Source organism: Vulpes vulpes, chromosome 10 (assembly GCF_048418805.1).
Source record: "Vulpes vulpes isolate BD-2025 chromosome 10, VulVul3, whole genome shotgun sequence".
Lineage (NCBI taxonomy): Eukaryota > Metazoa > Chordata > Mammalia > Carnivora > Canidae > Vulpes > Vulpes vulpes.
Window position 1 is genome coordinate 91,611,783 of NC_132789.1, and position 25,468 is coordinate 91,637,250.

General features: G+C 36.6%; 2 long non-coding RNA genes across 4 annotated transcripts in view; one reads left to right on the top strand and one right to left on the bottom strand.

Moving 5' to 3' along the window:
* LOC140594251 (uncharacterized) overlaps positions 1–6,027 on the bottom strand; it is a 47,964-nt gene extending 41,937 nt beyond the window's left edge. The window contains exon 1 of one of the 2 annotated variants that reach the window (XR_011994989.1): positions 5,828–6,027. This is a non-coding gene — a long non-coding RNA (uncharacterized lncRNA). The remainder of the gene's footprint in view (positions 1–5,827) is intronic. The other variant, XR_011994990.1, reaches the window with a different exon arrangement.
* A 4,091-nt stretch (positions 6,028–10,118) lies between these two features.
* The window catches only part of LOC140594252 (uncharacterized), a 35,093-nt gene continuing 19,743 nt past the window's right edge, over positions 10,119–25,468 (top strand). The window contains exon 1 of one of the 2 annotated variants that reach the window (XR_011994994.1): positions 10,119–10,315. This is a non-coding gene — a long non-coding RNA (uncharacterized lncRNA). The remainder of the gene's footprint in view (positions 10,316–25,468) is intronic. The other variant, XR_011994993.1, reaches the window with a different exon arrangement.

The window sequence follows — 25,468 nt, forward strand, 5'->3', positions numbered from 1 at the left end:
GCACCAAACCCATAGATTCAGAAACAAATATCAATCAGTGGACAAAAAAATAATGAAAATGTGTATATACACATAATGAAATATTATTCAGTCTTTAAAAAGAAGGAAATACTGTCATGAACAACCATATGGATGAGCCTCAACAACATAATACTCTAAGTCAGTCACAGAAGAATAAATTTTGCATGATTCCACTCATATGAGGTGTCTAAAGCAGACAAATGCATGGATGCAGAAAGTAGAATGGTGCTTGCCAGAGGTTGGGGAGATGGAAAAATTGGGAGCTACTGATCAGTGCATATAAAGTTCCAGTTACACAAGATGAAAAAGTTCTAGAGATCTGCTGTACAACAATGTCCCTATAGTTAATATCGTACTATACACTTAAAAAATTGCAAAAAAAAAAAAAAATGCTAAGAGGGTAGATTTCATGTTGTGTGAATTTTATAACAATGATCAATTAATTAATTAATCATGAGAGAAGTTATTGATACAGACAACAATTCAGATGAATCTCTAGGAATGTATTCTGAATAAAAAAATCCTATTCCAAAAGGTGCATACTGTACAATGCTGTTATTTTTTTTAAGATTTTATTTATTTATTCATGAGAGACACAGAGAGAGAGAGACAGAGACACAGGCAGAGGGAGAAGCAGGCTCCCCGTAGGGAGCCCGACGTGAGACTCGATCCCCAGACCTCGGATCACACCTTGAGCCAAAGGCAGACGCTCAACTACTGAGCTACCCAGGCATCCATACAAAGCTGTTTTTATATATTGTTTTTCAAATGACAAAATTTTAGAAATAAAGGAGAGATTGTCAAGGAGTGGTTGTCAAGGTTAGAGACAAAGGGAAGAGAAGGTGGATGTGGTTATAAGAGTACAACAGGAGGCACCTGGATGGTTCAGTGGTTGAGCATCTGCCTTTGGCTCAGGTAGTGATCCCAGGGTCCTGGGATCGAGTCCCAAATCCAGCTCCCCACAGGGAGCCTGCTTCTCCCTCTGCATATATCTCTGCGTCTCTCTGTGTGTCTTTCATGAATGAATAAATATAATCTTAAAAAAAAAAAACAAAAAAAAAAAGAGTACAACAGAAGGCAGTCCTGGGCTGATGGACTGCCCAGTATCCACATTTGTCATAAAGTAGCATAGACCAAAATACATAAACACATACACATGAGTGCAAATAAAACTGGGAAAATCCAAATAATATCAATGAATTGTATTAATTTAAATACCTTGGCTGTAACATTATCCTATAATTTTATAAAATATTATCATTAAATTGGGAAGAATGTAAAAGGAATCTCTGTGTTATTTCTTCCAATTACATGTGACTCTACAATTATTGCAACCAAAAACTCCCGAAAGAAAAAAATGTCAAGTAAAATCTCAGACCCTTTACAATTATTGACAATGTTCAACATACTTTTATACAACGTGTATTACACAGTTTTGGGATTCGATATTTATAAATGTTTTTTAGATCAAGTATGTTAATGGTTCTGTCTCCTAGATCTCTACTGACCTTTTATTTGTCTTTTGTTCTAACAGTTATTAAGACGATTTGCCTGTGATGTAGATTTTTTTATGTTTCTTTTAGCTCAGTCAGGTTTTCCATTTTATATTTTGAGGCAACATTAATAGTTATATGCATTCTTAATATTACTATATCTTCCTATTAAATTAACCTTCTATTATTATAAAATGTTGCCCTTTATATTTTACAATAGTTGCATCATTGGATTTTTATTATTTTTATATTAATGTAGTTACACTAATTTTCCTATAGACCAACAACCAGCAAAGCAGAGCCGAAGGTCAAATCTGGCACACAGCCTGGTTTTGTATAGCCTGTGACTAAAAAAATGGTTTTATATTTGCAAAGAGCTGCAGCAACAACAACAAAAGAATAATATGCAACAGAGACCATACGTGTTTCACAAAGTTAAAAATATTTACAATATGGGCCATTACAAAAAGCTTCCTAACCACCGCTTTAGATAGTGTTTGCATGATATATCTTGTTCTATCACTTTAGTTTTAGTTTTTCTGCGTCTTTATGCCTAAGGTATGCATCTTACTTTTAATCCAATCTGATATGCATCGTCTTTAATTGATGAATTCAAATTATTTACTTTTAATATAAATATTGATATATTTGAGTTGAAATATATCATCTCGGTATCTTTCAAATCATTCCATCTATTCTTTGATCCATTTTTCCACTTTTTTGCCCTCTATGAGAGCAACCAAGTTTTAGTATTATTTAATATTTCTCCTTCCATTAACATCATTATATTTATATATTTATGTGTTTGTGTATTTATGTATGTATATATGTATTGGTTTGTTTATTTTAGTTGTTAGCTTGGATATTATAATTTGCATTATGAATCTATTGAAGTCTATTTTTTTTAAGTCTATTTTAATTTAGTACTTCTATCCAGTCTCAGACAATACACAAACTATGTTAGCTATATTAGTCTGCTCAGGCTGCCATAATGGACTATCACAGACTAGATGGCTTCAACAACAGAAAAGTATTTTCCCACAGTTTTAGATCTAGAAGTCAAGGGTCAAGATGCCAGCAGTGTTGGTTTCTGACTATGCTTCTCTCCTTGAGTTGCAAAGAGTTGCCTTTTGTGTGTCCTCTCATGGCCTTTGCTCTGTGAGTGCATAGTAAGAAAGAACGTACTAGTGTCCCTCCTCTTCTCATAAGGACACCTGTCCTGTTGGATCAGGTCCCCACCCTTATAATTTTATTCAACTTTAATTATCTCCTTAAAGGCTTTATTTCCAAATCCTGCCACATTTCTGTATAGGGCTTCAACATATGAATTCAGAGGGGATACCACTGAGTCTATAACAGACTCTATAATATTTTAACTGCAATTACCCTTCCTCTCAAATTTATGCTACTTTGTCATATATTCTAGTATTAAGCCCCACGTGACATTAGTATTTATTTTTTAATGGACAGTATCCACTTATGGTTATTCCCTTATATTTATCCTTTCTTTTGTTTTCATTTCTTCTCATGATTCAGGTGGGCTTCCATCTGCAGTCATCCTTCTGTCAGAAAAATATCTTTAATATTTCTTCTAATGAATGCTGGTAAACACAAAGTATGGGATATTATTCATATAGCCAAGATTTGGAAACAATCTAAATGCTTACTCATGGATGAATGGATAAAGAAAATGTGGCACATACATACAATGAAATAGTATTGAGCCTTCAAAAAAAAATCCTGCCATTTGTGACACAGATGAAGCTAGAAGACATTATGCTAAATGAAATAAGCTAGTCACAAAAGGACAAATACGGCATGATTCCACTTACATAAGATATTTAAAATTGTCAAACTCATAGATGCAGAGGACAGTGGTGGCTGTCAGGGGATGAAGAATGGGACATGGGAAGTTATTTTTCAACCAGGACAAAGTTTCAGTTACACAGACGAATAAACACTTATTCTTCTGCATAACATAGTACCTATAGTTAACAATACCATATTGTCAACCTCAAAATTTGTTAAGAGGCTAGATCTCATGTTAAGTGTTCTAACATAGATAGATAGATAGATAGATAGATAGATAGATAGATAGATAGATACAATTTTAAAATTCTCTCATAAATAAAAATGTAATTTTACTTCTTTTGGAAGTTGGGTGGGTAACACAAGCAGAAAGAATAGAGAAGGAGCTCTGCCTTATAGAATTGTTTAAAAATCCAACACATTTTAATCTTTGAGTCTCACTGAATAAAGGAATGGTGTGCTTTAGAATTTATCTTTAATTTTGAAAAATAGGGGCGCCTAGGTGGCTCAGCCAGTTTAGCCTCCAACTCTTTATTTCAACTCAGGTCATGATCCCAGGGTTATAAGATTGAGTCCTGCCTTGGGCTCCATGCTGAGCATGGAGTCTCTTAAGATTATTTCTCTCCCTGCCCCTCCCTCAATCTCTACCTCTAATTTTGAAAAAATATTTTTTTCTGAAAATAGAAATAATAGAATAAACAAGGGGTTTTTGTCCCCAAAACTTTGTTTACATTGTTATTCTATAGTGTTTATTTCAAATATTTTTCAGTTGTTCAAAAATTAGTACCATCCTATCCCTGGCTTTTTAATGAAATTTCTATGGCAAGTCTTTAATAAAAATACAGCAGAGAACTCACGGGAGGCATGATAGCATCGCCAAGATGAAGCATCCTATTTCATTTATAAAGATGTGTCTACTATGAAAGTCTCTAGGCACATAGAAAGCACATAATTATTAATAAGTCAAAAGAAAAGCAAAGTCACATTCCTTTTCCATCCTCTGCCATTCTAGAAAGGCCAACAATTCTGCATTTTGCCTATTCCATTTCCATATGTTTTTTTCATTCCCTAGAAGTGTATGTTAATCACTAGGGAAAGGGGGTAAAAATAAGCACTAGGAACACTATTTCTGTTTTAATTTAAATACTAAAATTCAACAGTAGCTACTTAAACCGGGGTCATATGTCACCAGGATATATTACTGTAAATACTTGTGATTACAAGTACATACTGTCAGAGGATCATACAAAAAGAAGACAGAGGAGATTCCCAGTTAACTAGGGGTTTACACTAAAAAGTTGACAAAGTTACAATTAAACTCTTAGAATCTTTCTGAATCAGAAAATAAAAGGCTCATTTGAAATGTTAAGGAGCCAATTACTTTCGTGTTCATCAACACGTGTCTTCCCTTACAAGCGTCTTCTTAAAATTTCCAGTGCAGTCTCAGTAGGCGAGCTCTATTATTCCAAATAAGGAATAATTGATTCCAATTTGATTGGTCACCTTGCTTTCTAATCTTTACCTTCTATCAAAGAGTTTCTCTTATTAGCAACCTGATAATTTGGTGAATCTAGAAGTCTATTAGATCAGGTGTTTAGAATAATTTGCACGGAAGAAATGGTTTTTAAGTTAAACACTTGAAACTCCTCTTTCAATAAGTTGTGTGTGTGTGTGCAGAAGGGGAGAGTGTTGCACAGAAAAAGAAAACATAAGAACAACACTACAAGTGACCATAACCTTAGACTCTCTTTGACTAAGGCCCCTTGAGGTTCAATCGCTTTAGGCTGGATATGAGTGCAACCCTGAGACCAGAAGTTTGCTACTGCTCCTGGCATTTCAAGAGCTCGGAGGAATAACATCCTGCAGAGCTGAGACTCGAACCTCTATGGAGGGAGCATCGGTCAGCTGGCCCTGACACCCGTGAGCCAGCAGGATCGAACTCATCCTTGGAGGGCAGAAAAGGCTGGAAACTGGTAGCAACCATTACTGAAACCAAATGCTGAGGGTCCCAGGAGTGGCTCAGTGGTTGAGCATCTGCCTTCAGCTCAGGTTGTGATCCTGGGGTCCTGGGATCGAGTCCCAGATCAGGCTCCCCACAGGGAGCTTATTTCCTCCTCTGCTATGTCTCTGCCTCTCTCTGTGGGTCTTTCATGAATAAATAAATAAATAAAATTATTTTTAAAAATGCTGGGATGAAGGGCCACTATGAGAGAGAGCAGTCAGGAAGGAGTCTCCTGGATTCCTCCAGACTGCAGTTAGTGCACCCTTGGGAGAACCTGCCCCCGGAGTCCTCTAGCAAAGATAAACTCTAACCTCTAGGCTTTGCAGAATCCCAGTCGCAGGAATCCCAGAGCAAAGAATAGATAGAATCCAGGGATGGGTTTGGAGCTGCAAGACAATGCTTACCAACCAGCACTCTTAGGGAGGTGCTTAATTTCCTAGAGGGCACTGCCATTTGAGATCTAATTAACATATGCATTAAAAAAGTGAAAGGGAAGGGGTACCTGGGTGCTCAGTGGTTCAGCTTCTGCCTTTGGCTCTGGTCGTGATCTCCAGGTCCTGGGATCGAGTCCTGCAGGGAGCCAGCTTCTCCCTCTGCCTATATCTCTGCGTCTCTCTCTGCGTGTCTCACATGAATAAATAAATAAAATCTTTAAAGAAAAAAAAAAAGCCAGCCAGCCAGAGTGCCTGCAGTAAACACAAACGTAGAGATCAATGCAGTTCAGTCACAGAGCTGGGACACAAGCAAATCACAGCTCAAGAGCCAAAAGTGATCAAAGAGGAATTTCATTCTCTGACCTCTTAGATGACATGAAAGTGACTGAAATAAATACTCTTTAGAAACACCCATTAAAGTGCCTTTTGTTCCCAGTCCACTTTTCTCATAGGTTTCTTTCTTAACCCTGCGCCCACCCCATCCAAAAGGGAAAATAAATCTTCCTCTATTCCCAGTCCCTGAGGTTTCTTTCCTCCTCCTTCCCACTGTGTCATTAATTATAATTATATAATTTGGGCATTCATTATAATTAATTATCAACTCGATTCTTTCCCTCTAACACATTACTATTCCCCTTGTGATCAATTGATTGCACTAATGATCTCAGTTCTTCACCCTTTCTTTATTTATGGTCTTTGGCACAAAACTCTATAGCCCCCACTACCTGCACACAGGTCGTGGCCATGGGATTTGTTTTGGCTACTGAAATTTTGGAAAGTGGGACCCAAGGGCTTGCCAAAGCATTTGCCCAACTGAATTTGCTCTCATTCTTTCTCTTTGACACCACCATAGGACTATGCCTGGGCTAGCCTGCTGGAGGGTGAGAAATATTTGGTCAAGAGATTTCTGCTATCCTAACTGGTTGCCAGTCTACATCAGACTTGTACATAAACCCACTCAAGATCAAAAATAGCCCCACCAAGCCCAGATGAAATCTCTGATCCTTTATTGGTGGGTTAAATAAACTATTATTACACTAAGTTCCTGAGATTTGAGGTGATTTGTTACACAGCATTATCATGGCAGCAGGTAATCATTATACACTTTAACAGGAGCAAAATAGGGTTGGCAATTCTATTCACTTTGATTGTTTGAGGAAAGAAGAAATTGGGTGAAAATTTATTCATTAGTAGCATCCTCTGGTGCATTTTAATGAAATTAAAACACACAGACAAAAACAAGGACTAATTCCAAACTAAAACAGAAGATGAGTAGCCTGTTTACAAGAAAAATAAGATTACTATCAATACTTAGAGCTGATTCAGAGTAACTCCATTTTTAAAAAACTTCAAATAATATAGTCAAACTTTTCATTACAATTTCCTAAAAATCTTCTAAATCTAACAGAAAATGATAAAAAAGCAAAGATGTACTCCAGAATTTCCTTTTTAAAATTTTGATCAGATTTTGACATACTTTTTGTTCATTCATTCCCTTATTCAGAATTATCCATTGCTCTCAAAGACCTTTTCATGCCCTTCTAAAGAGATTGAATGAATGAAAGATGTAAATCATATTAATAAAAAAAAACCTATATTTTTACTCTGATCAGTCTCCAAGAAAAGCTTTGGATAAGTTAAAGAAAAAAAATCACTATGGTCTGTCTGGAATCTTTCTCAATCAAATTTTGTTGCTTTGTTTTGTATTACTATATTGGGTCATTCCAGGGAGGAAGAGAATGGGTAACCAGCCACTTCCCACTCCAAACTGAAGAGAACTGAAGTTTTCAGCAGATTATTCAAGATGAATACCAAGAAGGGAAAGAAGTAAAAAGATATAGACACCCATCAATATGCCTACCTGCTCTGTACTCATAACCTCATATCCACAGCCCAACGTATAAAAAAAGAAGAAAGAAATGACTAATTCAGACCATGGTACGTAGAAAGTTCAATGATTCTGAGAGGGCTTTCCTTTCTATGCTACTGCCTCCTTCCTTTGCAGACCTACTCTTATTTTCTTCACCTGCCACACTTGGCCAGGACCTCCATCTTGTGTTAAGCATCAGTGAGAATGAACATCTCTGGACAAGGGGAAGCTACCGAAGTAATGAATAGAGAATCCATACAAGAGAAACTGAAGAATAAATGACACTGGCACACAATTAGGGAGAGCGATCAAAGAGGTAAAATAACAAGTCTAGAAATAGACCCAAGAATATCTGGGAAAGTAGACATGATAAAGATCCCACTTCAAATCATTGAGGAAAATGTTTAATAACATTGCGGCAACCAGATAGGTATCTGGAAAAAACTGAAGTTGGACCCATACCTCAAAACTTACTTCAAGTATATCAATGTTTTAAATATACAGACATAAAATAATAAAAGTTAGAGAAGACATTTGTTTAAAAAAAATTAAATAATTTCAATGACATCTTTCCAAACTTTATATCTAAATTCAATTTTGCTTTAACAAAATGACTGTTTAATTATGAAAGCATCTCTCAAAAGTTAAATGACAGAGTAAGAAAAAGCACTTGCACTTATATTCTAGACAAAAGATAAATTTCTCTAATACATAAAATGTCCTATAAATCAAAAGCGAAGTGCAAAATAACATATAGTATGCTTTCATTTATGTAAAAAGACTTTAATATATGAATTTGTTATATGTAAGTGAAATATTTCTGTAAATATGAAAAATTACTAATTATTGGTTGTTCCCAGGAAGGGGAAATGAGTGATCGCGGTTCAGAAGAGAAAGATTTTCACTCTATAGTCCAATGAAATTTTATTTTTTTTAAAGATTTTACTTATTTATTCATGAAAGACACAGGGAGAGCCAGAGACACAGGCAGAGGGAGAAGCAGGCTCCCTGTAGGGAGCTGGATGCAGGACTTTATCCCAGGACCCCAGGATCACGACCTGTGTCAAAGGCAGATGCTCATCCACTAAGCCACACAGGTGCCCCAGTCCAATGAAATTTTAAATTATAAACTCTATGAATGTATTATTCAAAATAAATAAGCAAAAATTGAATTAAACTTTTAAATTTCTAAATAAAAAATAACTGGTATCCTCATATTTGAATCAGGATTATTTTCCTATACAAAAAAAAAATTCTAAATCATAAAGCTTCACACACATGAGGTTTATTTCTCACTCCCTAACGTTTGACACATGTTGGATGGCCCTTGTATACCTAATACCCACAATAGCTGAAATTTGAGGCCTTCAAGGTTGGCTGCATTGGGAGATAGGTATGAAAAGATACATTGGCTCTAAACTGCCCAAGACCAGAACTAACACACATCATCTCTACAGTCATTGGCCACAACCAGTCCTATGGTCCCCAACTGACTACAGGAAAGGTCTTAAAAGGAAGAGCATGTGTGGAAAACCTGGAGGTCATCCCTGCACTTTCCTCCTTCAGTAAATTAGTTTTCAAACAAAGGTCTTATGGGGTGCCTGGGTGGCTCAATAGATTGAGTGCCCAGTTTGAGATTTCTGCCCAGGTGTCATAATCTCAGGGTCGTGAGACCAAACCCCACCTCTGGCTCTGCTCTGAGCATGGAGCCTGCTTGGGATTCTCTCTTCCCCTCTGCCCTGGCCCCCGCCTAGCTCGGGCTCTCTCTCTGTCTCTGTCTCTCTCTCTCTCTCTCTCTCTCTCTCTCAAAACAAACAAGCAAACACCAATAGAGTTCTTAGCAGTTGTAAACCTCATACTTGATGTAACCTCTGTTTTATGTGGTTTTGGTTTTACCGTATTAAAAAGTCATATTAATATTGCAAATAAAGACACATAGATGAGACCCCTAGGATGTCTTAGGACTCCCAGCTATGCCTTGCCTTAAATGTAGAAGAAGGAAATTTGACCAAGCAGTAAGGGTATATGTACTGATGGTCAATCTAGATTTGGGTATCCCTTGAATGTTTGAGTTTAGTCATTTTCAGCCACGCCAGCCACAACTCAACAATAGTAGTCCACACAGTGGATGGCCTGGGTTTGGGAGGCAGAGGAGCTCACGCTATCCATTTAGTCAGGATCCTTGTGCCAAGTTTTCCTGTGAACAGCTAGTGAGGGCCACTGAGTGCAATCTACCTCCACAGATTATAAAGAAAGTCTAGAAGGAAGCTAATGCAATGTTCTGACGTCTATTTTTATCCTGGAAAGAACTGTTTGTCTCTCAGTTCTGCTCTGAGTCCATTTTGCCAAACTGAGCTTTATTACTTTGCAGCGAGAGAAGTGAGGTCTCCCAAAAAGTCGAAAGAAAGCAATGAAATAGAGACTCTACATTGTCCTTCCAGATCCTGTGGGATGAAGGGTAGACGTGAGTTAGCAACATAATTTAGTTTGTCTCCTTTTTGCAAAAGTGTTTATTTACCTGAAAGATTCCTGCATCCAATTCTAAAGCATGCCAGCTGCCTAAAAGAGAGGCTCAGAGAGGCAGAAAGCTTTGGTCATCAGGACCTGTATTGAGGGATTACTCCCCAGGAGAAGTGAAAAGAGGATTCTAGAAGAGATTGATCAGCGTTTCAGCAGAGGAACCAAAGTAAGTGAAGTGTATCTTAACATGTCATTTTAATGAGGCATGAAAGTGACTGCAAGAGTAATGTGTGAACAGGGCATTTTGCCCCCTCAATGCATTCTATTTTTGTTTACCTTATAATGAAAACACCACAGGGTCAGGGTGGGCTGTCACAAGCAGAATGTTGAGTCATGAGCACACCCTACTGGTTTGGTACGAGACAACGATAACAGACCATAGAAACTCTCAAAGATTTTTTTGACTTTTTTTAAAACTATGAACATAACAAAGCATAATATTCTGTAATTTTAATGTCATACTAATTAATATGTACAATATGTACATCTTCATACAGATTAATATATATAATACATTTATTTCGAGAGAATCAAATCTTTTCTGAGGCTTCGGATGACTTCATATGCTTCCCTTCCCTCTTTCTCTATTTTTAGCATTCTTTTAACACTTTCAGCTCTCATTTAGTTTTGGCAGACTCTGGATGCACCCCTAGGAGGACCCTTTTGAAGTGAGTCGGTCTGATCCCGGATCCGCAGAGCCACCTGCAGATGTCACACTGAAACAGTGCTCCTGACACACCACCTGTTTTTCCTTGTTCTCCTTCAATTTCTGCTTTCATCAAGCAAATTCTTCAAACAGCTGGGTGGTGCCAACACATGGAGCCCCCTGGAGAGTACATTTTTTTTTCCACACTGGAAAACCAAACTTAATTGCTCAGTCACATTTGGAGTACTTTTTCCACTCCGCGGATACTTTACTCATGTTAGCTGTATTTGAATTAGAAAATTGCAACGTTTTCAGCCACACCAGAGGAACACAAATTAATCTAAGCATGAATTTTAGGGAAAGATCAATAGGTTGCCATAAGTATGTGGCTAAAAGAATGTGTCACGTGATCATTTCCAACTACTGTCTTCCTGACCAAAGACAGTTATTTAGAAAGAGATGCTGGGTGGATCACAGTGATGAACTAAGAGTTTGGGATTTATTCTTTTGCTTTGTTTTGTTTTGTTTTTCACCTAGTACTGGTGATCAAGCCTCCCTGGCTATTTTTATATCATGATTTTACTGCATCTCCATAGCAGTGCACTGAAATTTTATTATTACTATATTCTCAGGCTCCAGACATTAAGGGATGAGGAGCAAGTAACAAAATTCCTATAAGTAAACACAGGCAAAGAAAAGCAAAATTATCATTCTACTTTCGTGTAACCCAATCTTTTGTTTTAGAGATCAGAAAACTATATGCATACCATGGTACAAAAGGAATTTCTTCCCAACTTTTATATTGTTCAGGCATAAAAAAAAAAAAGTTAGGACCAAATATTAAGCCTCTTCTAGTATAATAAAATAAAACTCAAAAAAATCTTGTGCAGGCACAAAATATAATTAATATTTGGCAATATTTGCCCTCCTTATGTTTTTGGCTCACAGCTAACTCCGACCCAAAGAACTTCCCACCACATTATTCATTTTACAATAGCAACATTCCTTAATTTGAGGTTTACTCTTTCAAAACTTGGACTTACACTATGGTGTTAAAATTAAAATCTGCTAGACAATTGTATAAAAATGGCAAAGTAAATTCCGTGAGTCCAAGTGCTGTAGCTATATATTTCTGTTACCTCTCTGAAACCCAATATGCATTCTGCTAACATATAAATCTAACAAAACACAGTTTTGATTATATCCCTCAAGATCCTTTAATGGCTACAAAATTAAGTTTTAAAGTCTTATCCTAACATGCAAAGTCCCCTTCTGTCAACTTCTCCATCTTGGGCCCTTACAACCCCTGTTTGGACACCCCTATATTCCAGCCTAACTGAATTATTTTGTTTCTTTGACCATATCGTATGCCTTTTTCAGTGTGACTCTGCTGGCATCCAAACACTACCACTGATCAACTCAAATTTCCTTCAAATCACATTCAGTAACAGTGATGATAACAACGATGATAAGAGAAGCAGCCAGCACTGGTGAGGGCTCATTGTGTGCCAAGCATTGAACGAAGCACTCCACGCACGTCGTATGAACTAAGCACTTTTCACACGTGAGAGTTCATTCATTCCTCTTGGCAAGCCTAGGTGGTCGATCCTGCTGTTAAGGAGAAACTAAGATACCGTAATATGCAACTTGTCCAGGGTCCCGTAGCTTGTATGAAGAAGAACCCAGAAGGAAAATGACTTCTCTCTCATGAGCATTTCTTGATTTCTCAAATGCTGTAAACCAACTTCATCCAGATTCGTCAGGCAGAACTTGAAGGTTGTTTTGTAGAAATTGTAGTCATCAATCATTTTTAGCCAATGGGTAAGAAGCCAGTCATAGTCCTGTCCTGGAAACCCAATGAAGTCTAGTTCTCTGTCCTCTTAGAGATCCAGCTCCCTCCAAGCAGGGAAGCTTCCCTCTAACCAGAACAAGATTCCAGAAGTAAAATTGCTTTCCTTAACACCACCTGAATTTTCTGTGTTGCTGTTTAGATACAATGACTTTTTTTTTTTTAATTTAGCTGGAATAGCAGTTCCTAGAACGTGATTCCCTAGGAGAATCTGCAAGATCAAAACTATTCTGTAATAATAGTCTGCCTTTTATCAGTGTTTCAACATTTACACCGATGGTACCAAAGCAGTGGTGAGTAAAACTGTTGGAGCCTTAGCACAAATCAAAGCAGTGGCACCAAACTACACCAGAATCTTGTGTTCTTCCAGCAGTTGCCCCAGAGCCTGTGTTCTTGATGCCAGTGCATTCACAGGGGATAAAATTCCATTTAAGAATGTCCTTGAGAAAGCATAACATTTATTGATTTTATTAAACCTAGACCCTGAGAACATGTCTTTTGAACATTCTGTGGGCAAAATGGAAAATTTCTATTAGTTACATACCAAAGTACAATGGCTGACTCAAGGTAAAACACTTGGGTGATCAAATTACAACCGAACTAGTTTTTTGTTTTGTTTTGTTTTGTTTTGTTTTGTTTTAATGGAACACTATTTTTACTTGAAAGAGGAACTGAAAGACAAAATATGGTTATTCAACCTTGAGTATTTGGCAGGCATGTTCCCCAAACTGAATGAAGTGAGCCTGCTCCTTCAAAGAAAGCAATTGACAATATTTGTTGCCAGTGATAAAATTGGATTTTCAAGCAAAACTTAAAATTTTAAGACTTTGATTTCTTTACCATATTGGCAGTTTCCCAATATTTACAAGCTTTCTCATGAGATTAGTGTTATGTTAATGACTGTGCTTTTTCTTTTTATTGTAAAATAAAGTGAGTTAACATTTGTAAGATCTGCATGAGTCAGTGCACCAGTGTTTCATAGTGACCAATGCACAATGTTACAAAATCATGCATGGATAAAAGATCCATTTGAAGTGCAAGATAGGCCAACAGATTTTAGTGGAACAGAATACAAAATGTTCATGGGTTTCATTTCAGATTCCACATTGCAATGAATCTTCAATAAACTGCCGTTTCTTATGCTGTGATGTAATACCAAAAATATACAACCAAATTATCTGCAAAAATGTTAAACTACTTATTTTTTCAGCTTCATAAATCAGATGAGTTATGAAATCAGGATTTCTTTGTATACTTCCACCAAAACGATATATTTCATAGACCAAAGCAGACACATGTGAGAATCGTGGCCTCTTCTAATAATCGAGACATCTGACTAAAGAGATTTTTCAAAAATGTAAAACAATGTTAAGCTTCCCAGTCTTTTTAAGAATGAAGTTATTTTTCACAAATGTTATGTCTAACGAAATATTTTATCACCATTTTAAAATTGATCAATAAATATTTTAATTTTTTTTACTTTCAAATTCATAATATACATTCTTACGGGATTTTCAATAAATTTTAAGAAGCACATGGATTCTGAGACTAAGGTCTGAGCCAGGTTGTCATCTTTCCTTAGAGACTACACCTTGCTGGATTCTTATACACTATTCTCCAAAGGATGAACATGCATAGGAAACACACTAATCCACTATCTTTTGTGTGTGTGTAAGATTTATTTATTTATTCATGAGAGACACAGAGAGAGAGAGAGAGAGAGAGAGAGAGAGGCGGAGACAGGCAGAGTGAGAACCAGGCTCCTCGTAGGAAGCCCAATGAGGGACTTGATCCTGTATCCTGGGATCACGCCCTGAGCCAAAGGCAGACGCTCAACTGCTGAGCCACCCAGGCGTCCCCACTAATCCACGTATCTTGAGTATATTTAATTTTACCAGTGAGCACCCAATTTAGCAATCACTGTTGTAATTAGAAAATATCAAATTTGCAAATTAAAATCATTTCTGACATTCACTATGTGATTAAAAAAGCCTCATGTGCTGACCAAGAGGGAGACATGAGCATACAAAGTAACTGGAACATGGACTTTCTCAGCAGAATTCCAGCTGACGACACCTGGAGTTTGAATTCCCTATTAGAATTCAGAATTCAGCAACTGAGTTTTAACTTAATCATAATAAGAATCAGGTAATACAATACCATCTATGCTGAAGTATTTAAAGTAAAACTATAGACATTTTAATGCCCAACCAGATGCCACTTGTCATTGAATCTTCTAGTTCTTTTTATGTGTCTCTTTCAGGATACGTAGTTATAAAACCTCCCAATTCTTAGTTAGAAGCTTTGTGTGCATTTTTTCTATTCCCTAGTCTCTTCACAAATTCTGACATATTACCTATCCCACGACTGCAAACTATAATTAGGTAAACCAGATACGAAGAAGCAAGAGAAAATTAACTATGAGTGCTTGCTAGCAGGAAGCTGGGCAGATGGAACATGTAATTTCAGGAATACACAGAGATCAACAGTAAATAGTAAAGAAGAAATGAATATTCCAATGATAGATGAAATACAGCAACAAGTATCCAGGAGCAGATATACTTAGCCACATATAAGTAGGATAACAAACATTCAAAGATAGTCTACGTAAAGACCTTGTAACTCAGCAGGAACTCGGGGGTAGGACTGGAGTCCTGAGAGTGAAATAAAATAGAAAGTGGAGTTCATAATCTTAGACACATTTGACCATTAATGAGTTATGAGTTTAAAGACTCAGGAATAGGGGAACAAGACAATATTCCAGTTACCAGTCTATCAGGATACATAATTAATAAATATATAATTTTTATTTTGGTTAAGAGATGAATTTAAACATACCGGAAATTTCACTCTTACTATATGAGCCTGTAAATAAAGTAGCAATGACTTTGATATAATGTGGATAAATAGAATCAGTAACAGGGAAGGACAGCTTCAGAACTGTAACTCTTAAAAGCATTTGGGAGAAAATAATTCAAACCCAAGCATAATTTCAGAGTTGAAAAGAAAAAAAAAAAAAAGGCTGGATTTTAATCCTCGCTTGACCATCTTCTAAAAATATAATATTAAAAAAAGGGGATAGCAATTTCTCTCAAACTCATTTTTAACATGGAAGATAATATCTTCGCATTAGTTTAGGTTGGAGTATTGGATATTATGTGTATAAAAAGCATAGTACAAATAAAGTATGTTAGTTGTTTATTAATTTTAACAATAAAGGTCATTGATTTTGATAGCAACAGGATTTTAAAAACTAGCTATTATTGTCATTTCCAAGAAGAAAATGTATTTCCATGTGCCATGGCAGCAAGAAACAAATATATAAAAAAAAAATCATTAAACGTTACATTGTTAAAAGTGTATTTTAAATGGAAAGAGAAAGTGCTAATGGTAGTGCAAAAAAAATTGTTATGTTTCTCATAACAAATATGCTCAGGGGTTTTATTAGCATGCAACAAAGGCTTCAAAGAATTTGGAAATGTTGAGCAACCAAAATTCAGAAATATGGATAAATTTCTGAATAGAAGTAGAGGCAAAGAAAAAATTATTTAAAAGTTTATTTAAAAGTCTACAAAATTAAGTCTGAAAAAGATACAAAGTGTAAGATAGATGAATTTTATTTCCTTAGATTTTCCACATGAAGAATTTATACTAATCTATCGATGAATTAAAAATTAAATAATTTCCAATATCTCCTGTACTTTAACTTGGAATAATACATAAATCTTTGAATAAATCTGATTTATTTCTCTACAAGATAAAGTCATTAAAAAATTTTTTTAAATAATGCTGTCCTGAAATTCAAAGAACTTTGAGGTATGTTATGAGACTACTTATAAATATTTTAATCCCTATTGTACTACAGTATCTTGACAGAGGTATTTCATATTGTCCTAGTTCTTCTCCCCTCCCTCAAAAATGATTATCACATAGATGACAGAAATAAAAACACCTAACCTGTGAGGATGACCACATGATTACCTAATCTGAATTGAAGAAGAGAAATTCTTCATGGTAAGTTGAAATGCTCTAAACCAGCTGTCTTCAAACTTTGGAATGCATACACCCAGGTATACGTTAAGTCTTCCCGTGGGGTATCAAGACATGAACTTCCAAATCCTCAACTTCCATGTGCTTAAATTACCACACGCACGTACACTGTCTTAAATTGATCCTCCTGAGAATACACTTTTAATTGAGCTTCAAGACCTTCTGTCCAATCTCTCTCTCAAGATGGTACTTGCTCATCTCGGAGTTACTGCAGTCCATTTTCTGGGGTGTAAAAACTTCTGGGAAGCCAAACAGAGGTATAAAAATATTATTATTGGTGTTGAGAAAGGAAATGATTAATGACTGGTAATAAATCTTTTCATAAGTCAGGTAGTTTACAATTCTTTGTTTTGAACAAAATTAAGGCAAGACCCAACTGGTAGTGATCTATTATCAAGACGGTTTCTAATAATCTGTGATTTGGAATGATAACTAGGAAGGACTGCAAAGAATTATGCCAAATTCTAATAATAAAACTTCTTCTGTTTCTACCTGCTTATCTATGTGATAAGGTTTCTGAACATGTACATCTAAGCTAACAAAAAAGATATAATTAGAATTCTATTTGAACACTGTCTAAATCCAGCAACAAGGAATATTTAGATACATAAATTAACATTTAAAAGTTCCACCCAGTAAAAGACTTATAAAGAGATGCACTACCAAATTTCTGAATTGTATATTTAAATACTATCTTTCAAAAATTTAGTATATATAAAAAGTTATCAATGTCATAAAAATAAAACTATAGTGAAGATCCAATTCAGAAAAAAAATCATTTATCAGAGATTTACAACCACAGGAAAGTCTAAAATTGTATATTCTAATTATGCGTAATGTACATGTGTTCTTTTTACATGGAAGTATAAGATGATCAGCAAAAGGCATTCAAACATAAATATATTTTCTATATTTTTAAAATACATAATGGTTCATAGCAAATCGCTATGGTATTTAAATTCCATGAGATGCAATTCAAAAAATGAAGTAGCAGTTTCAATTTAGTTATGCTCATTTACCATATGATGGAAGTTTTTTTTTTTTAAGTTTCAATATTTATGTTTATAATGAAAACTTTAAAATGGTCAGTTAAATATGAAGTTATCCATAGTTTCACAAAATCCCTTAAGAGGTCCGTGAATAAAAGTTTGAAGTAGAGCGCTCTAGTCTAAATCACAGATACCAGAAGATATTCGAGACTGATACTAAAACCTCACATTGATCACTACAAACAAGGAGGAAAATAGTTGCTTTTTTATTTTGTTTTTTGCTTTTTGTTTTTTATTTTTCAGTTCAGTGACAATGTCTGGTCTCTGTCACCTCACCACAAAAGATTTATGATTTTGAATGAATAATCAGCAGTGACCATGATTTGTTTTTAGAAAAATTCTCTTTGAAATTTACCTTGATCTTGATAAATTACTGCAGGTTGATCTATATGGGAAAAACTGGCACCAAAAGCTGCAACTGCTTTGAGAGGGGCTTTATGTGATTATTAGATTTCAAAGCCATGGAGCTGTTGCTAATCTTCAAGAGCTCTAAACACGATTGTTTGTGAACACCTCCTTCTTCCTCTAATCTTTCCTCTCTCCCATGTTCTCCAATGCCATCTAAAATACCCATTGACTTCCTTTGAATCAGAAGTTTTAGCAATCTGAATGCCATGTATTTCAAATAATTCATCTAACAGTGTGAAGCATTGGGTAGTACAACTGCTGAGCACCCAGGCATAGTAAAGCGTATCTCCTCTAAGCACTTAAAAATCAGACTGACTATAAAAGTCACATCAAGTGTTCAATAAATTTTTCCATAGCATTTGACTATTTCAGGAGCGCAGTAAGAAGTATAATACTTTCCTTTTCAGAGCACTGACATTTATTACTTTGTACAAATTGAGTATCTGAAACCCAGAAAACCACTGCAGATACAGTAGAAAAAAAAAAGTCAATCGCTTTTCTGATTGCTTTAATAAAAGTTATAGTGATTCTTTATATTTAACATCTGTACAACCAAAAAGTGTGTGTGTGTGTGTGTGTGTGTGTGTGTGTAAATGGGACCTCCAGCTGCTCTTAGATTGAAGGAATCTCCATGGCATCAGCAGACAGGAATGATATTTCATTCACCCGTTGGCCATGGTAAAGGAATCAACAAGATCCACATGGTTGTTCTGGGTGTTAAAGTGTGTCTGCTTTGTAATCGTTGTCTGAGACCCAAGCTCTTGCTTTATAGTGCTTAAATAATTGATTTCACCCAGCCTTCAGTCAGAGTTAGAAAACCCCAAATATTTTCCCATTAATCCTTAGAGTCGGGCACTGCTTAGTTTCAAATTCATGGATTCATGGGAAATCATAGAGTTTACAAAGAAATTCATTTTGGCTGGGAACAAAAATAAAAGCCTCATGTGGATGATTTCTTAATGTGTTGAACCAGAGCTACAGGTCGATGTGGCAAAACAAGAATATTATTAAACTCACGAAAGATGTGAGTTTGCTGGTCTATTGCTGTGTAGGTTATTTCGTGTGTAAGTCATTGTTATTTTTTTAAATAAGTAAATTTACCAAAAAGAAGAGAGATCTAATAAAAACACAGGCAATTAGCCACATGCTATAAAACATTAGATAACTGGCCCTTCAGATCAGTAACCCCCTGATGAAGAACTCAAAGGTGAAAAAACATTCTGAATGTTGGAGCCACCAAAAGAAGTAAATTTAATGGGAATATATTCCTGGAAGGAAAGCATTCAGAGTGTTCTGTCGACTGCTCTAACCTATGAAATTCTAATTTTATTCACTGTTGGAATTAAAGGTAGATATATGTTTATTCACAACAGAAATACAAACTTAACTTTCATTGTATTTGAGTATTTGACGTTCTGAAAGAATTTGAAGCAGGTCACAAACTAAAGCACGGTATGAGATAAATCACTTAAAGATAAATATAACACAGTTTTTTGAAGAAAACTGGAATAACTGCTCTAAGACATCTGAGTTGAGTAGATTACCATACTAAGGCAATAAATTTGGCTGTAAGGCTTTTGACTGCAAACCAAAGGATGGGAAACCTACTGTGTTGCATTGTTTTCACATTTTGCCATTAGAGAGTATAAAAACTCACCTAATGGCACTATTTCTCCTAGAATGAAAAATGTGTGTATATACTATAGCCAGCCATATGGATGTTGTGTACTTGTAAACACGTGCAATAGGCACAAAGGTGGTGATAGATGCCTCAAGATGTCAGACGCAACAAGCTCTACAGGATACAGCATGGATAGTAATTTAGTTCCAATCATTATTAAACTATATATTAATGCTTCCAGGAAGCATAAGCCCATCAACATAACATCCTGTAGAACAAAGAATTTTCTGAATTTTTAAAAGAGAATCTAGGACACCTGGGTGGTTCAGTCAGTTAATTGTCCAACTGTTGATTTCCACTCAGCTCATGATCTCAGGGTTGTGAGATTGAGCCCCAACATGAGCGCGGGACAGAGCACTGGACAGAGAGTTTGCTTGAGATTCTCTCTCTCTCTCTTTCTCTCTCTGCACCCCCTCACACTCTGGCACACACTTTCTCTCTCCCTCTTTAACATAATAAAATAAAATAAAATAAAATAAAATAAAATAAAATAAAGTAAAATAAAATAGATTGCTATGCTGCTGAATTTAGTAGAAAGTGGGTAGGGAAGAAATGATTCACTTTTCTAAAATTGGCTTGGAAATTTTGACAAGTACGTTTTAATTTTAGTGTTTCTCCTTAAGAACATTCCACAACTATGTGGAAACCTTTCATGACAGATTTTAGAAAAAGGTATTTATTTTTTTTTATTCCGGTATGATTAACATACAAAGTTCTATTAATCTCAGGTATACAATATAGTGATTCCATACAACATAGCGTTCTATACAACACTCGGTGCTCATCACAAGTGCTCTCCTCAATCCCTATCACCTATTTCACCCATCCCCCTTCTGGCATCCACCAGTTTGTTCTCTATAGTTAAGAGTCTGGTTTTTCAGTTTGTCTCTTTTTTCTCCTTTTTCAAAAAAAAAAGATTTTTAATGCTATAATCTGTGGTCATAGCTCTGATCTGTTAAATCTTATACATAAAACTGTGTGAGGTGATAAGCTATAGTACCCACATTATCAGGTTTATGTACGTATATAAAAAATTAGAAAGACCATCATATAGCCTATTAAAGCGCTTCTTCGTCGACCCCAGGGTAGCCCCTTGCAGAATGAGCAGAGGTGATCTCTTTCCCCTTTGTACACACACCTGAGCAGAGACCTGATGGAAGAGTTATTCTCACAGAGATTCCAAATGATAAATCTTTGTGTCACTTTATGGTGTAAATTATATGATTGGTTCAATGCCTTGCCTTTTTATAATTTTTTCCTTAACTTAGCAAGAAAAAGATCACTATCTGTTTTTAAGTTAATGGAATTTTTGCATGGGAAGATTTATGTAATGGAAGATAAGAAGAAATATGTGGGGGTTTTTTAGCAATACTTGGTGAGAAAAGACAGAAATCAATTACTTTATTAAAAAAAAAAAAAAACAGTTTCCATGTTGCAAAGAAACATACATTTTAAGCCGATGGAACAGCATGTCCATTGATTTTCCCGGGGTGATGATTGATTCCAAGAAGGAGACCCTTTTGGAGGTACAGCCTCTGTACAGGACTCAAGAGCACAGGTCGCGTCTCTAAAAGACCTACCCATTTATATCTTTCTCAGTCTTCTGGCAGCCACCACTACAACTGTGTAATAATGGCTTCAACAACATAATCCTTTAAAGAAAATGAGGGCACTTGAGATTTCCTGAGATCTAAATAAAAAAAAAAAAAAGAAAAAGAAAAGAAAATCTGGCACACAATACCACACCTTTAAGCTCAAAAAAACAAACAAACAAACAAACAAAAAACTAACAACCTACAACAACAAAAACCTTTATCACAGTTTTTTTAAATCAGAATTTTTACTTTTTTTTAGTGGGCTCCACACCCAGCACGGATCCCAACGGGGGGCTTGATTTTGCAACCCTGAGATCAAGACCTGAGCTAACATCAAGAGTCAGACACTCAACCAGCCACCCAGGTGCCCCAGAATTTTTACTTTTTTTAAAAAGAAAGTACAAGATTATCACTTTGCCTCAAGTGTTTGGCAGAGATACAGAATCACTGAATCACTTATTCAAACACTATTTCTTGAGCACTCCCTTAGCAGCGTGCCAGGCACCATGGAGGACACTTGGAAGACAGGATGGAACAAAACAAATTATCTTCACGGGGCTTATTCTCTAGGGATAGGACAAACAATAAACAGCTATGCATGATGTTAGATTATGAGCAGTGCTAGCAGAAAGGATAAAGCAGTAAAGGAGGATGAGATGTACTGGGAGTTGTGTGAAGGTTGCAATTTTCCATGGGTGGATGGAGGAAGGCAGCCCTGAGAAGGCATCTAGGGAGTCAAGAGGGAACCTGCTGGTGTATTCCAAGACCATCATAGAAGCCAATGTAGAAACGAATGGTGACAGAAAGATTCAGATTCTTTTAATTTTCTGAGACATTAAATTTTATTTAGGGGCACCTGGGTGGCTCAGTCGGTTAAGTGACGGACTGGATTTTGGCTCAGGTCATGATCCCAGGGTCCTGGGATCCAGCCCTACTTGGGGCTCCATGCTTAGTGGGGAGTCTGCTTGAGACTCTAACTCTCCCTCTCCCCACCCTTCCCCCTGCTTGTGCGCACTCTCTCTCTCTTCCTCCCTCTCTCAACTCAATAAAGAAATCTGTAAAAAAACTTTTTTATTTAAAAGTAGAGGAAAATAAACTTGATTTTTGCTGGTGAAGTGGCTATATTTTTAGTGGCAGGAAATGCTATGTCTCTGAAAGCGGTTCTCTCATCTGGAAAGCTGGAACAGAGGTAGCTATTACCTCACGTGTCGTTCTTCTCTCTTACGCCTCAATAGTTTTTTAGGAAGAACAGATGGGGAATTGGTAGGTTTCGATACTCAGAGTGATTTTTGCTCTATAAAAAAGACCATTGTCAGAAATTGCAAAAACCAATGTAAAAAAGAGGAAAACATATTCAATTGATTAAATCTGCAAATATGGAGATAGATTTGACTTCTACTACTAGGAATAAATGTGCTACAGTCCCTTCTTGGCAGTGTGAACCCATTTCATGAGTAGAATGTCAAGCAACTTTTCATAATAAAGTACACAATCCAAAGATCCTTTCTTCCTAAATGCACAAACTCTTCCAACCCCGTGATGTTGGTCATCAGCGTATTGTAACAAAGAAGCATTTATTTATTTTCCTCACTCCTCCATCCCTCCCTACCTGCAAAGAACAGGCCAGCCTGCAAACTTATTCCTTATAAATGCACAGGATATTTTGTTAAGCAATACCCAGAAAAGCCAAATGAAAAAAAGGAAAATCAGTAAATTTAACAATAAACAATGAGCATTAAACAACATGGCAAAAGGAGACAGGAGTATGCAGAAAATGCACATGGAAAGAGAAGCTACCTCATCACTGGATGAAATGATCTCATCTAGACACTTTTTCACAACAAATTTGGAGTTCTGAGCCCAAAAACAAACCTCATAAATAGTAAGTGTTGCAAAATGTAAGATGACGGGACCAAAGGAATCTTCCCATTTTTACTGAAGTATCATTTACACATAGACGGTCTATACTTTCTTTTTCATACAGCTTATTTTCTTTCCCTCTTCATGAAGGAGCATGTACTTGTGGTGGCTTTTAATCTTAGGGAAAGCAATCAATGTACAGGGATCTCTGTTCTAAACTAAGATTATTTTGCCAGATGTTAAGCAGCTCTCACTGACTTTTTTTTAATTCAACCATGAACATATCATTTTGCACCTAATTTAACAGGGCTCTAAAGGAATCAGAATCTCCTATCTCCAAATATAAACATATTTTAATTGCAGTTCTTGGAGATGCTTCGGTTTCCATGCTGGGTACCTGCAACCCAATGCTTTCAAGTTAAGCTTGCCATTTCCAAATTTGTTCATAAAAGAAAAACTGGATGGTTAAAATCACCTTGCAGGTGTTTCATTATTCCACACCACATCCAATAAGAAGACCGTCTAAATTTCAGATAAATTCCACTCAGAATAACCAAATCATAAATATATTTTCATTATTTTGCTATTCGGTGACTCAGATATGCTATTATTCAACTTATTTTAAGGACTTTCCAAGTGTATTGTTTTTCTGAACTGTTTAAGTGGTTCTAAAATATTTTCTCCGAGCTGAGACCTGTAGTTAAGGACTTAATTTAAGAAAATTTGTTGTGTTATATCTACTTATGTTGAATGTGGTTTATAACTAATTTTGGATTCATTGGAGATTTGCATATCAAAAAATAGTGAATTGAAAGAAATATTAGCTGTATTTAAAATATCTGAATGATTTTCTTTTTCTTAAGATTTTATTTATTTATTCATGAGAGACACAGAAAGAGAGACAGAGCCACAGGCAGAGGGAGAAGCAGGTTCCCTGTAGGGAGCCTGATGCGGGACTCGATCTCAGGACCCCAGGATCGCAACCTGAGCTGAAGGCAGATGCTCAACCGCTGAGCCACCCAGGTGCCCCTGAATGATATTCTTAATACAAAATCATCTTCTATGCTCCTCTCATTGGTGCTCGTTTTTACCGCATACAATTTCCAATCTGAGTTCTGAGATGGGGCTGGGCCTGGGATTTCGGCCTTCTTATAAGCTAGCACAGCAGCCTGTCCGTGTTTCATGGACGCATTTAATGGACACTGACCGATGACCCAAGTCTCCTGGGTCAGAGACAAGGGAGCAGCAGAGCAAGGAGCTTGGGCATTAGGTTTGCAGTGATTCCTCACATCCACCGGGTCCCACGGTGCACACAGAGAGCCTGGTCTTAGGCTCGGTGGGTTTGCATCCCAGCTGATCAACACGGCCTGGGAGATGGAGCACAAAGCAAGCCTGCTCCTTGTCCCTGAAGGATGAGCCTCGCCCCAGAAAATGGGCCACGTGGAGAGTGGTCAGGGCCTCTCATCCTCGGCAGACTCAAGCAGGTGGTACCCACAGGATGCTCGGCACCCTTGGGGGGTGCCTCTACCAACTGATATTTGAGTGAAGTTTGATTCAAAAAATCCTGATTGAGATCGATTTCTATTCAATTGAAGAAAATCTATTCCTATTCTTTCTGTCTGTCTGTCTCTCTCTCACATGCACTACCTCTTACACTGACTTAAAATCAGCTGAAACCTAAAGCTTAAGGAATAAACCCCACACAGCCTACCTGTTCCAAGTCAATCAGACGACATCAGCGACAGAAGCAAAGGTGGTATTTTGTGTGTGTTCAATTCTTTGCTCAGAAACAGAATGCTACATGGATTGTGCCATTTTGGAACGTTGCCCCCTGTCCTTTTGGACTGAACTGAGGTCACCTCCTTCTCCATGGGACACCAAAATACAAAAGCTACAAATCTCCAGCGTTATGATGATAAACCATATTTAAAATGGTGAAAGCTGAAAGGGAGGCCGAGCATGAGAGCCTCCTAACTCTGGGAAACGAACTAGGGGTGGTAGAAAGGGAGGTGGGCAGGGGGTGGGGGTGACTGGGTGACGGGCACTGAGGGGGGCACTTGATGGGATGAGCACTGGGTGTTATGCTATATGTTGGCAAATTGAACACCAATAAAAAATAAATTTATAAAAAGTAAAAAATAAAAAATAAAATGGTGAAAGCTGCTAGCACTTGAAACAAAA